Here is a 14,916-nt window from a genome sequence, read left to right as displayed (position 1 = left end):
CCCGGCTGGCAGCAGAGGAGGCAGCGGAGGAAAAAGAAGGATCGAGGCGCCAGCCGCGGCTGTGGTGTGTGGGATGCGGGTCAAGCTTGTCCCCCCTCCCTCCGAATGTGCCCCCCAGTGTCCCCCTGTATGGCGAGATACGAGCGCAGCAGAGCAGCAGTCTTACCATCTTCCTCGCGTACTGGCATCTCTTGCTTCCAACTACTTCCTGTGACATCACAGGAAGCGGAGAAGACGAGATGCCCATATGCGAAGAGGAATGGTAAGACTGCCGCTCTGCTGCGCTCGTATCTCGCCATACAGGGGGACACTGGGGGGCACATTCGGAGGGAGGGGGGACAAGCTTGACCCGCATCCCGCACACCACAGCCGCGGCTGGCGCCTCGATCCTTCTTTTTACGGTTTGCCTCCACACCCATGGGCACCCTCACCCTTCTCCCCACTATATATATATATATATATATATATTTTGACTAGGGGTGTGGTTGGGGGCGTGGTCGGGGGCGTGGCTTAAGTGTCCCGGTTTCTCATCTGAAAAAGTTGGGAGGTATGCAGTAGAATGAAGGCGCTTGTGCACAGGCATGTGTGAGTAAGGTCTGGGCATGCCCAGTAGAATTAAGTGCTTATGCACAGAATGTGTGAGTAAGGTCTTTGCATGCCCAGTAGAATGAAGGCGCTTGTGCACAGGCATGTGTGAGTAAGGTCTAGGCATGCCGAGTAGAATGAAGGCGCTTGTGTACAGGCATGTGTGAGTAAGGTCTGGGCATGCCCAGTAGAATGAAGGCGCTTGTACACAGGCATGTGTGAGTAAGGTCTGGGCATGCCGAGTAGAATGAAGGTGCTTGTGCACAGGCATGTGTGAGTAAGGTCTGGGCATGCCCAGTAGAATAAAGGCGCTTGTACACAGGCATGTGTGAGTAAGGTCTGGGCATGCCGAGTAGAATGAAGGCGCTTGTGCACAGGCATGTGTGAGTAAGGTCTGGGCATGCCCAGTTGAATGAAGGCACTTGTGCACAGGCATGTGTGAGTAATTAGAATGTGTGAGCACGGGTGCTTTGTTTTACTGGACTGCACTGATATTACTCATGCAGAGGGATCCTGTGCTGCAACCAGAGCCGGATCATCCACAAGGCAAACCAAGGCAGTTGCCTAGGGCCTGCAGAGATGGGGCCTGGTGGATGGTAGCCCCCACCAAATCTTACTAAAAAAGCCAGGCAATCATCAGCAGTGGGCAAAAACTGCTATCTTGCCTGGGCCCCGTTTCCTTTTAAACCCTTTCTGGCTGCAGTGCTGGGCTGTAGGAGGATCTGGGATTCCTCTGGACTATCTAGAGCTGGGCAAACTTTACGACCACGGGCCACATTCCTAACATTTTTCTCGATAGCCACAGCGGCGTCAGGTAAGACGACGTCAGGATGTCCCAGGAAGTATTATAATGTCACATCCTAATGGCATATCACATAGCCTCGCTGTTGCTATGGAGAACTGATGCTGGAAGCGGGGATCAGGTCAGATAACCGTTCCCTTTCACCTCGCTTGCAACTCTGCAGAGAGGGAGGAGAGGAATCGGGCTGTCCAGCAATTTACAGCATGTTCGGGCTGTATCCAGCCTGCAGGACTGTTTCTTTCAAAAAAGGGGACAGTAAGGAGTGAGGATTTCATTATGTGTCCATTTGCATCTTTGAGAGGATGAATTGTGGGCGTACATCAAAAAAGGGCGTCGGGAAAAAAGGGCGCGTGGTGTAAACGATAAACAGTATTATCGTTTATAGAAATATTGTGTAGAATTTCGTTTACAAATAGTGTTTTAAGAAATTATAAATCACTAAATAATGTGTATGAGATCGGCAATTCTTAAAACGTTAATCTTCCCTGTTTGTAAACTGAAACTTATATTTTCGTTTATTAAAAACCCTCCCTGTACCTATCCCTAACCCCTAGACCCCCTGTTGGTGCCTAAACCTAAGACCCCCCTGTTGGTGCCTAAACCTAAGACCCCCCTGTTGGTGCCTAAACCTAAGACCCCCCAGTTGGTGCCTAAACCTAAGACCCCCCTGTTGGTGCCTAAACCTAAGACCCCCCTGTTGGTGCCTAAACCTAAGACCCCCCTGGTGGTGCCTAAACCTAAGACCCCCTATGGATAATAATGTTTTACAGAGATTAATAAATAAAAAATGTAAATAAAAAAATGTAAATATTTTTTTTGGGTGGATAATAATGTTTTATAAATGTTTTAGAAATAGTGATTTAGTATCTTTATAAACGTTATTCGTCACGGGCTCATTTTGTAAAGTTAAATCATCACAAACATAGTTATAAATCCTTAAAAATCTCCGGGCGCCGTTTGTTAAAACGTTAATAATCTCCGGCGCCTTTTTTTCCCTGTTCGGCGCCCATTAAACGATATTTATAATGGGAGTGAATGGGGCGCCCTTTTTTGTCCACTTGTCTCATGCGCCCAAATCTCCTGCTTCCGAATTGTGGGGCTGTACAGTGACAGGGCATGTAGAGGTGGGAGGAGCATGCAGTGATGGGAGGGGCATGCGGTGATGGGAGAAGCATAAGGCATTAGGGGTTTGCTTCTGTGGGCCCCAAGGGTCACACTGTACCAATGAGGTCACACTGTAATCACTCATATGGGGGTTGTAAAGTCTATCTCTGGAGCGTACAAAATGCTGAATTTGATAGATCTGTGTCCTCTTCAGGCCCCAATGACCATACAGTGACATTAGCGCAGGACACTATTGCGGGTGGGAACGCATAGAAAGATACGTGTGGCGGTAGGATAGTACCGAAAGCAGCTTGGCAACGGAAGAACGGGGAATCATGGAGGACCGGTGTGGGACAGGAAGGCTGCAAGGGGCTGGCAGAAGCCCCAGGTAAGTGAAACACTTTGTTTCTTTTTTATATTCAGTTCTGCTTTAAAGGAAACCAGAGACAGCCATACCTAATGATTTGATACTTTCCCGGGGATTCCTCCAGCCCCATTAGCATGTCTGAGTCCCTCGCCGAGTAGTACAGGCATGTGCAGAAGACTTCGGCTGACGCAATTGAGCCAGTTACCGGGGCTGATTGCGGCTGAACGGCAGACTGTGGGAGGACGGCGAGGGGCTCAGATGTGCTTATGAGGCTGGAGGAAGCCCCGGGTAAGTATCAAATGTTTAAGTATCGCCATCTCAGGTACACTTTAACAAATATTGAAAATTCTCAAATTTAATGACGTAACTATAGCAACCCTTCTGCAGAGTAGTGCAGTGGAGCAGTTTAATATTTACCTGCCTCAGTGCTGCTTTGGTTCTCTTATGATCTTCTTGACAGCCACATTCTCTATGCTGCACACCTCTGGCTCTGAATGCAGGTCACGTGATCAGAAGTGGGAGGTATGGAAGCACAGAACAGAAGAGACATGATGCAGCGCTGGGGCAGGTAAATATTATACTGCTCCTCTGCGCTACTCTGGTATATAGGGATGGGTATATGTTTGGATGGGGAGATGGTGTCAGGATGTGGGGTGTAGTCATGTGTTTTACCAGCCTAATGGGGGGTGGATCTCAGGAGGGGGCCCCATGGTAATTTCACTAAGGGGTCCTTTAGGTTGTTGCTGCACCCCGGCTCAAACTGAAAACAAGAAACACTGTCACCGGAGTGCTCCTCTGAATGGGAAGGCAGTAGTGATGGGAACTCCGGCTCTTCTCGGAGAATCGGCTCTTCTGAATCGGCTCCCATTAAAGAGCCGGCTCTTACGGCTCTGAATCGGCTCTTCATTAAATATCACTAGACACCACTCAGAATCGGAGTAAAAGCCCCGCCCCCGTCTCCATGACAACTCCAGACTGCTTTTCTGACTGGGGCAATCCCTCCTGCTACTGCTCTGCTCCGCCCCATACACTCCTACAAGCTGCAAGAGGAGGATTACATCTCCCAGCATGCCTCAGCACCCTTTATTACACAGCAAATCAGAGCTGTGTGGGGCTCTTGTCGTTCGCAGCAAAGAGCCAGCTCATTCGCGAACGACCCATCACTAGAAGGCACTGTACTGTCATTCTTTTACTGCTTACAATGATGCTCTTGAGGGCCACATAAAATGGCAAGGAGGGCCACACTGAGTTTGACATCTGTGGCCGGGCTGTAAGGAGCCTGCCAACACCCTGACATTGAGCTGCAGCATGGTGGCCAAGACTAGTGGTGTAACAGGACAGGCTCTGCTCAGAACGGACCTCGCCATGGTCACACAAGGAAGCTGAGTGAGGGCACCTGCTTAGCACCATATCCAGAGGTTGTCTTTTGTAAATAGACATATGAGTGTTGGCAGCATTACTGCAGAGGGTGAAGGGGGGGGGGGGGGGGGGGGGAAGGTCAGCCTGTCAGGGCTCAGACAATATGCTGCACACTGCATTAACCACTTCCTGACCGCTTCACACCCATCGCCGGCAGAGTGGCTCTCTTGTTCCTCCAGGATGCGTCATCTCGCGAGGAGCAAAATTTGATGGGAGCTCGCACGAGCGCCGTCTCCCGTTAGTAAACAGAGTGGGGCACAATGATCAGCTGACCGTGCGCTGTCCCTGTGTAGCGTTGTCCGTGCTGAATCGTTGTGCGCATGTGTGCACTGCGCAGCACAGACAAAGCTACACAGGGATAGCCTGGGACCAGGGAGCCGAGTGGGCGGCGTGTCAGCGTGCGGCCAGGCGTGCGGTGTGTCAGCGGGTGGCCGGGCGTGCGGCGTGTCAGCAGCGGCCAGGCGTGTGGCGGCTCAGCGGTGCGTCCGTAGCTAGCGGCGGGTAAGCAGGCGGCTTGGCGTGCGGCGGGTCAGCGGCGGCTCAGCGGGCGGCGGGTGCACGCACGCGCGGTGACACTGCGGAGGGGATTGGAGGAGAGGGGAGGTGGGAGGGGAGGGGATTCGACACAGTCCTAGAGCCCGTTTTTAAACGGGCTTAGGTCACCTAGTATTATTACTAAAAGAAAAACTAAAAATAGCAGCAGCAATCAAATCCCACCAAAAGAAAGCTCTATTTGTGAGAAGAAAAGGAGTTAAAATTTATTCAAGTGCTAAGTTGTATGACCGACTCCGAGCAATAAACTGTTTAAGCTGTGAAGTGCCGAATTGTCATAAATGGCCTGGTCACTAGGGGGTCAGAAGGAAGCCTCCTCTAAATATGATGCACCAAAAAGCCCAGTTTGCTGAGGACAAGCAGACTAAAGCTACGTACACACATGTGACAACGATCGTTCGTTGTGAACGACGAACAAACTTTTAATTGACGAAAGAACGACCTAAGTAAAGTTATCTTTTAAAGGTGTGTAACGATCTGATCGTTAGAACGAACGTTACATCACATAAAGCAACTATTGCGCTTGTGTATAAAAATGAAAAGTTCCATGGAGAAATAGCGAAATGCGCATGTCAAGCCTAGTACGAACAACCATTTTCCAACGATGTACTGCTTTTGCAAACGATCGTCATTGGAAAAAATCCGCCAAGCTAGATCGTTCGTTTTCAACGATCTAGCTCGTCCGTCATTAGACTTAATGGTCGTTGCCTGCTATTTTTTAAACGATCGTCGTTTGAAATGATCGGGGAACGATAGTTTCAAACGACTGTAGTCGCATGTGTGTACGCACCTTAACCTCCCTGGCGTTCTATTAAAATCCCCAGGGAGGCTGCGGGAGGGTTTTTTTTAAATTAAAAAAAAACTATTTCATGCAGCCAACTGAAAGTTGGCTGCATGAAAGCCCACTAGAGGGCGCTCCGGATCCGCACTTTCGATCGCCTCCGGCGATCAAAAGTAACAAGGAAGGCCGCAATGAGCGGCCTTCCTTGTTTCGCTTTCCTCGTCGCCATGGCGACGAGCGGAGTGACGTCATGGACGTCAGCCGACGTCCTGACGTCTGCCACCTCCGATCCAGCCCTTAGCGCTGGCCGGAACTGTTTGTTCCGGCTGCGCTGGGCTCGGGCGGCTGGGGGGACCCTCTTTCGCCGCTGCACGCGGCGGATCGCCGCGCTGCGGCGGCGATCAGGTAGCACACGCGGCTGGCAAAGTGCCGGCTGCGTGTGCTGCTTTTTATTTGATAGAAATCGGCCCAGCGGGGCCTGAGAAATCCTCCTGCGCAGGTTACCCCGAGCTGAGCTCGGGATAACCGGCAAGGGGGTTAAAGGGGAACTGAAGAGAGAGGTATATGGAGGCTGTCATGTTTATTTCCTTTTAATCAATACCAGTTACCTGGCGGCCCTGCTGGTCTATTTCTCTGCAGTAGTATCTGATTAAAACCAGAAACAAGCATGCAGCTAGTCTTGTCAGATCAGACTTATAAGTCTGAACCACTGAAACACCTGATCTGCTGCATGCTTGTTCAGGGGCTATGGCTAATAGTATTAGAGGCAGAGGATCAGCAGGGCTGCCAGGCAACTGGTATTGTCTAAAAGGAAATAAACATGACAGCCTCCATATACCTCTCTCTTCAGTTCCCCTTTAAGGACATGGATTACTGGAACCATTCTGTGGGCTGGTAAGACCAAAATAAACTTATTCAGCTCAGATGGTATCAGGCATGAGGAGTGTCAACCAGGTGAGGAGTACAAAGACAAGTGCCTTTTATTACGGTGACCAGACGTCCCGCTTTAGCTGGGACGCGTCCTGGATTCGGGGTCCCCTATCCCAGGCTGCGCTAGGTCCCGGGAAACGTCCCGCCTTTAGCCGCGGGACGTCACAGCCTCGGGACTCTGGCCACCGTTCGATTGCATAACTGGCCGCGGCGTCTAATAGATGCTGTGCCAGTTCGTAGCCCGCAGCCACGCTCCAGCCTGCATAGTCTTCTGGCAGGCAGAGCAGGGCTACGGGAAGATGGAATCCGAAGCCCTGTACTGGAGACTATTTGTGTCTCCAGTACAGGGCTTTGGGCGCCATCTTCCCATAGCTCTGCTATTTCATTCAGCGCGGGAGATTTGAGCAGGAGGAAGATCGTCCGGGGAGCTGCGCGCCAGAGGCCGGCCCGGTGAGGGTATTCCTGTTAGGTGAGTAAATTCCTTTTTTTTGCAGGTGAAATGCTGCCCACACTGCGTTTATTTTCTGCTGACATGCTGCACACATTGGGCCTGATTCACAAAGTGGTGCTAACAGTTAGCACGCTGGTGAAAAGTCCTTTATCACGCCTAAACTCAGTTTAGGTGTGATAAGTTTAGGCGTGATAAGTTTAGGCATGATAAGTTTAGGTGTGATAAGTTTAAGCACCAACTGGGTTAGCACCGCAGTGCACAGCTGATCAAAAGTTTTGCGCTAGCAAAGTCTGGTGCACTTCGCATAGATTTTAATGGCCCTGCTTTGCGTGCGGGACTTTGCACGCAATCTAAACTTATCTAAACTTATCATGCCTAAACTTATCACGCCTAAACTGGCTTTTCACCAGCGTGGTGCAATGGTTATCACGCCTAAAATCTCTAACTGGGTTAGCACCGCTTTGTGAATCGAGCCCAATGCGTTTATTTTCTGCTGACATGTTGCCCACATTGCGTTTATTTTCTGCTGACATGCTGCACACATTGCCTTTATTTTCTGCTGACATGCTGCACACATTGCCTTTATTTTCTGCTGACATGCTGCACACATTGCCTTTATTTCCTGCTGAAATGTTGCCCACATTGCGTTTATTTTCTGTTGACATGTTGCCCACATTGTGTTTATTTTCTGTTGACATGTTGCCCACATTGCGTTTATTTTCTGCTGACATGTTGCCCACATTGTGTTTATTTTCTGGTGTCTGGTGCTGCATTTATTATTTAATGGTTATAGTTGGCTGTGTTTGCTGCTTTGGGGTTACGGTATACTATTAAATAGCATCACACAGTTTCTGCACACCCATGATGCGAATCCTCGTTTCACCACATCATGGCGTAAACACTGCTTTCTTATGCCTCGCTGTTACATCATTACGTTAGCTCCGCCCATACAATGTCATGGCCATGCCCATTTTTCGGCGTGGCGCAACCCCCCTCCCCCCCATCCCAGGTTGAACCCACAAAAATCTGGTCACTGTACGTTTACCTACAGTCAGTCATGGTAGTGGGAGTGTCATGGTTTGGGGCTGCATTAGTGCTGCCGGTATTCGGGAGCTACAGTTCATTTGAGGGAACCATGAATGCCAACATGTACTGTGACCTGAAGCAGAGCATGATCGAAGCAGAGCATGATCCCCTCCCTTCGGAAACTGGGCCGCATGGCAGTATTCTAATGTGATAACAACCCCAAACCACTGCCTTGCTAGAGAAACTGATGGTAAAGGTGCTGGACTGGCCAAGCATGCCTCCAGACCTAAACCCTATTCTACAACTGTGGGGCATCCTCCAATGAAAGGTGGAGGAGCACAAAGTCTCTAACATCCACCAGCTTGTCACAGAGGAGCGGAAGAGGACTCCAGTGGCAACATATGAAGGTCTGGTGACCTCCAGGCCTAAGAGAGCTCAGGCAGTGCTAGAAAATAATGGTGGACACACAATTATTGACACTTTGGGCACAATTATGACATCCTTCACGTTGGGGTGTACTCACTTTTAGAAACTACTGGCTGAGCGTTGTGTTATTTTGATGAGACAGGGAATTTACACTGTTGTACAATATATATTTTCTACCACTCTTAGGGCCAGTTTCCACTACAAGCATTTTCCCCACATGCAGATTTGGACATGCTGTTAAGATCCCGATGTAATATGTCAGTTTCTGTCTTCGTGTTGATAATTCTGCATGATTTTGTATCCTCTGCAAACATGGCAACATTACTCTGTATTCCGTCTGCTAAATCATTAACCTATTGACGATCGCGTCACGCCGCTGGGTTTGGCCGCGGCGGCAGCCCCAGGACCGCCTGACAGCAGAAAGTCCTGGGGCTTGCTTTTGTAGGAGATTGCATGCACGCTGCACACTCCGCCTTCAGTCTCCAAGCGGCGATCACTGCTCGGAGACTGTTAGACGGTGAAACCGCTGTCTAATTACCCGTACATCGCTGCGATCTAAGGCAGCGCTGTATTGGGGACAGCCGTGTGACATGGTTGTCCCCTCCACAGGCTGGGAAGTGATCGGCTGTCATAGGCTGAAGCCTATGATCAGCCGATGACGCAGCTCAGTGCCCTTTGATACAATAATTGAAAAGAATTGGCCCTAGTTCTGACCCTTGCGGGACCCCACTGCTATCGGTTTCACATTTTGAGAATGTTCTTTTTACCACCACTCCCTGCCTTCTATACCTTAGCCCAGCCTTTCTCAACCATTGTACCCTGGAGGAACCCTGCAAATAACTTTCGGATCTCAAGGAACCCCTGCAAACAATTTTTGATCTTGAGGAACCCCTGCATTTATTTTGCAGGAGGCGTGGTCTTTAAAAGTAAGTGAGGCTGTTTATTTCACTACCACCTATTACAGTGCCACTCATTCTGTACACTTTAGTGCTTATTTTATTACAGTACTCCCTTTCATAATGTACTCTATTATATTTCCGCCACAATGGGGGAAAATGCCAAGGAAACCCCTGCAGAGTACTCAAGGAACCCTGGTTCTCTATCCACAAACACACACGTTCCCCCAGTCCCTGTATCCACAGCTTCTGCACCAGGCTATTGTGGGGAACAGTGTCACAGCTCTCTATCCACATACACACGTTCCCCCAGTCCCTGTATCCTCAGCTTCTGCAGCAGGCTATTGTGGGGAACACTGTCATAGCTCTCTATCCACATACACACGTTCCCCCAGTCCCTGTATCCACAGCTTCTGCACCAGGCTATTGTGGGGAACACTGTCACAGCTCTCTATCCACATACACACATTCCCCCAGTCCCTGTATCCTCAGCTTCTGCACCAGGCTATTGTGGGGAACACGGTCACAGCTCTCTATCCACATACACACATTCCCCCAGTCCCTGTATCCTCAGCTTCTGCACCAGGCTATTGTGGGGAACACTGTCACAGCTCTCTATCCACATACACACATTCCCCCAGTCCCTGTATCCTCAGCTTCTGCACTAGGCTAGTGTAGGGAACAATGTCACAGCTCTCTATCCACATACACACGTTCCCCCAGTCCCTGTATCCTCAGCTTCTGCACCAGGCTATTGTGGGGAACACGGTCACAGCTCTCTATCCACATACACACGTTCCCCCAGTCCCTGTATCCTCAGCTTCTGCACCAGGCTATTGTGGGGAACACTGTCACAGCTCTCTATCCACATACACACGTTCCCCCAGTCCCTGTATCCTCAGCTTCTGCACCAGGCTATTGTGGGGAACACTGTCACAGCTCTCTATCCACATACACACGTTCCCCCAGTCCCTGTATCCTCAGCTTCTGCACCAGGCTATTGTGGGGAACACTGTCACAGCTCTCTATCCACATACACACATTCCCCCAGTCCCTGTATCCTCAGCTTCTGCACTAGGCTAGTGTAGGGAACAATGTCACAGCTCTCTATCCACATACACACGTTCCCCCAGTCCCTGTATCCTCAGCTTCTGCAGCAGGCTATTGTGGGGAACACTGTCACAGCCCTCTATCCACATACACACGTTCCCCCAGTCCCTGTATCCTCAGCTTCTGCACCAGGCTATTGTGGGGAACAGTGTCACAGCTCTCTATCCACACACACACAGTCCCCCAGTCCCTGTATCCTCAGCTTCTGCAGCAGGCTATTGTGGGGAACACGGTCACAGCTCTCTATCCACATACACACGTTCCCCCAGTCCCTGTATCCTCAGCTTCTGCAGCAGGCTATTGTGGGGAACACGGTCACAGCTCTCTATCCACATACACACGTTCCCCCAGTCCCTGTATCCTCAGCTTCTGCAGCAGGCTATTGTGGGGAACACGGTCACAGCTCTCTATCCACATACACACGTTCCCCCAGTCCCTGTATCCTCAGCTTCTGCACCAGGCTATTGTGGGGAACACTGTCACAGCTCTCTATCCACATACACACATTCCCCCAGTCCCTGTATCCACAGCTTCTGCACCAGGCTATTGTGGGGAACACGGTCACAGCTCTCTATCCACATACACACATTCCCCCAGTCCCTGTATCCTCAGCTTCTGCACCAGGCTATTGTGGGGAACACTGTCACAGCTCTCTATCCACATACACACACGTTCCCCCAGTCCCTGTATCCGCAGCTTCTGCACCAGGCTATTGTGGGGAACACTGTCACAGCTCTCTATCCACATACACACATTCCCCCAGTCCCTGTATCCACAGCTTCTGCACCAGGCTATTGTGGGGAACACGGTCACAGCTCTCTATCCACATACACACATTCCCCCAGTCCCTGTATCCTCAGCTTCTGCACCAGGCTATTGTGGGGAACACTGTCACAGCTCTCTATCCACATACACACATTCCCCCAGTCCCTGTATCCACAGCTTCTGCACCAGGCTATTGTGGGGAACAGTGTCACAGCTCTCTATCCACATACACACATTCCCCCAGTCCCTGTATCCTCAGCTTCTGCACCAGGCTATTGTGGGGAACACTGTCACAGCTCTCTATCCACATACACACACGTTCCCCCAGTCCCTGTATCCTCAGCTTCTGCACTAGGCTATTGTGGGGAACACTGTCACAGCTCTCTATCCACATACACACGTTCCCCCAGTCCCTGTATCCTCAGCTTCTGCAGCAGGCTATTGTGGGGAACACTGTCACAGCTCCCTATCCACATACACACATTCCCCCAGTCCCCGTATCCTCAGCTTCTGCACCAGGCTATTGTGGGGAACACTGTCACAGCTCTCTATCCACATACACACGTTCCCCCAGTCCCTGTATCCTCAGCTTCTGCACCAGGCTATTGTGGGGAACACTGTCACAGCTCTCTATCCACATACACACGTTCCCCCAGTCCCTGTATCCTCAGCTTCTGCAGCACGCTATTGTGGGGAACAGTGTCACAGCACTCTATCCACATACACACATTCCCCCAGTCCCTGTATCCTCAGCTTCTGCACCAGGCTATTGTGGGGAACACTGTCACAGCTCTCTATCCACATACACACATTCCCCCAGTCCCTGTATCCTCAGCTTCTGCACCAGGCTATTGTGGGGAACACTGTCACAGCTCTCTATCCACATACACACGTTCCCCCAGTCCCTGTATCCTCAGCTTCTGCACCAGGCTATTGTGGGGAACAGTGTCACAGCTCTCTATCCACATACACACATTCCCCCAGGCCCTGTATCCTCAGCTTCTGCACCAGGCTATTGTGGGGAACACTGTCACAGCTCTCTATCCACATACACACGTTCCCCCAGTCCCTGTATCCTCAGCTTCTGCACCAGGCCATTGTGGGGAACACTGTCACAGCTCTCTATCCACATACACACATTCCCCCAGTCCCTGTATCCTCAGCTTCTGCACCAGGCCATTGTGGGGAACACTGTCACAGCTCTCTATCCACATACACACATTCCCCCAGTCCCTGTATCCGCAGCTTCTGCACCAGGCTATTGTGGGGAACAGTGTCACAGCTCTCTATCCACATACACACATTCCCCCAGTCCCTGTATCCTCAGCTTCTGCACTAGGCTAGTGTAGGGAACAATGTCACAGCTCTCTATCCACATACACACAGTCCCCCAGTCCCTGCATCCTCAGCTTCTGCACCAGGCTATTGTGGGGAACACTGTCACAGCTCTCTATCCACATACACATGTTCCCCCAGTCCCTGTATCCTCAGCTTCTGCAGCAGGCTATTGTGGGGAACACTGTCACAGCTCTCTATCCACATACACACGTTCCCCCAGTCCCTGTATCCTCAGCTTCTGCACCAGGCCATTGTGGGGAACACTGTCACAGCTCTCTATCCACATACACACATTCCCCCAGTCCCTGTATCCTCAGCTTCTGCACCAGGCTATTGTGGGGAACACTGTCACAGCTCTCTATCCACATACACACGTTCCCCCAGTCCCTGTATCCTCAGCTTCTGCACCAGGCTATTGTGGGGAACACCGTCACATACACACGTTCCCCCAGTCCCTGTATCCTCAGCTTCTGCACCAGGCTATTGTGGGGAACACTGTCACAGCTCTCTATCCACATACACACGTTCCCCCAGTCCCTGTATCCTCAGCTTCTGCACCAGGCCATTGTGGGGAACACTGTCACAGCTCTCTATCCACATACACACATTCCCCCAGTCCCTGTATCCGCAGCTTCTGCACCAGGCTATTGTGGGGAACAGTGTCACAGCTCTCTATCCACATACACACGTTCCCCCAGTCTCTGTATCCTCAGCTTCTGCACCAGGCTATTGTGGGGAACACGGTCACAGCTCTCTATCCACATACACACATTCCCCCAGGCCCTGTATCCTCAGCTTCTGCACCAGGCTATTGTGGGGAACAGTGTCACAGCTCTCTATCCACATACACACGTTCCCCCAGTCCCTGTATCCTCAGCTTCTGCACCAGGCTATTGTGGGGAACACTGTCACAGCTCTCTATCCACATACACACATTCCCCCAGTCCCTGTATCCTCAGCTTCTGCACCAGGCTATTGTGGGGAACAGTGTCACAGCTCTCTATCCACATACACACGTTCCCCCAGTCTCTGTATCCTCAGCTTCTGCACCAGGCTATTGTGGGGAACACTGTCACAGCTCTCTATCCACATACACACGTTCCCCCAGTCCCTGTATCCTCAGCTTCTGCACCAGGCTATTGTGGGGAACACTGTCACAGCTCTCTATCCACATACACACGTTCCCCCAGTCCCTGTATCCTCAGCTTCTGCACCAGGCTATTGTGAGGAACACTGTCACAGCTCTCTATCCACATACACACGTTCCCCCAGTCCCTGTATCCTCAGCATCTGCAGCAGGCTATTGTGGGGAACACTGTCACAGCTCTCTATCCACATACACACGTTCCCCCAGTCCCTGTATCCTCAGCTTCTGCACCAGGCTATTGTGGGGAACACTGTCACAGCTCTCTATCCACATACACACGTTCCCCCAGTCTCTGTATCCTCAGCTTCTGCACCAGGCTATTGTGGGGAACACTGTCACAGCTCTCTATCCACATACACACGTTCCCCCAGTCCCTGTATCCTCAGCTTCTGCACCAGGCTATTGTGGGGAACACTGTCACAGCTCTCTATCCACATACACACGTTCCCCCAGTCCCTGTATCCTCAGCTTCTGCACCAGGCTATTGTGGGGAACACTGTCACAGCTCTCTATCCACATACACACGTTCCCCCAGTCTCTGTATCCTCAGCTTCTGCACCAGGCTATTGTGGGGAACACTGTCACAGCTCTCTATCCACATACACACATGTTCCCCCAGTCCCTGTATCCTCAGCTTCTGCAGCAGGCTATTGTGGGGAACACTGTCACAGCTCTCTATCCACATACACACGTTCCCCCAGTCTCTGTATCCTCAGCTTCTGCACCAGGCTATTGTGGGGAACACTGTCACAGCTCTCTATCCACATACACACATTCCCCCAGTCCCCGTATCCTCAGCTTCTGCACCAGGCTATTGTGGGGAACACTGTCACAGCTCTCTATCCACATACACACGTTCCCCCAGTCCCTGTATCCTCAGCTTCTGCACCAGGCTATTGTGGGGAACACTGTCACAGCTCTCTATCCACATACACACGTTCCCCCAGTCCCTGTATCCTCAGCTTCTGCAGCACGCTATTGTGGGGAACAGTGTCACAGCACTCTATCCACATACACACATTCCCCCAGTCCCTGTATCCTCAGCTTCTGCACCAGGCTATTGTGGGGAACACTGTCACAGCTCTCTATCCACATACACACGTTCCCCCAGTCCCTGTATCCTCAGCTTCTGCACCAGGCTATTGTGGGGAACACTGTCACAGCTCTCTATCCACATACACACGTTCCCCCAGTCCCTGTATCCTCAGCTTCTGCAG

The sequence above is a fragment of the Hyperolius riggenbachi genome, chromosome 7, assembly GCF_040937935.1.
Source record: "Hyperolius riggenbachi isolate aHypRig1 chromosome 7, aHypRig1.pri, whole genome shotgun sequence".
Classification (NCBI taxonomy): Eukaryota; Metazoa; Chordata; class Amphibia; order Anura; family Hyperoliidae; genus Hyperolius; species Hyperolius riggenbachi.
The sequence above is the reverse complement of the archived record's forward strand: the minus strand, read 5'-3'. Positions refer to the sequence as shown.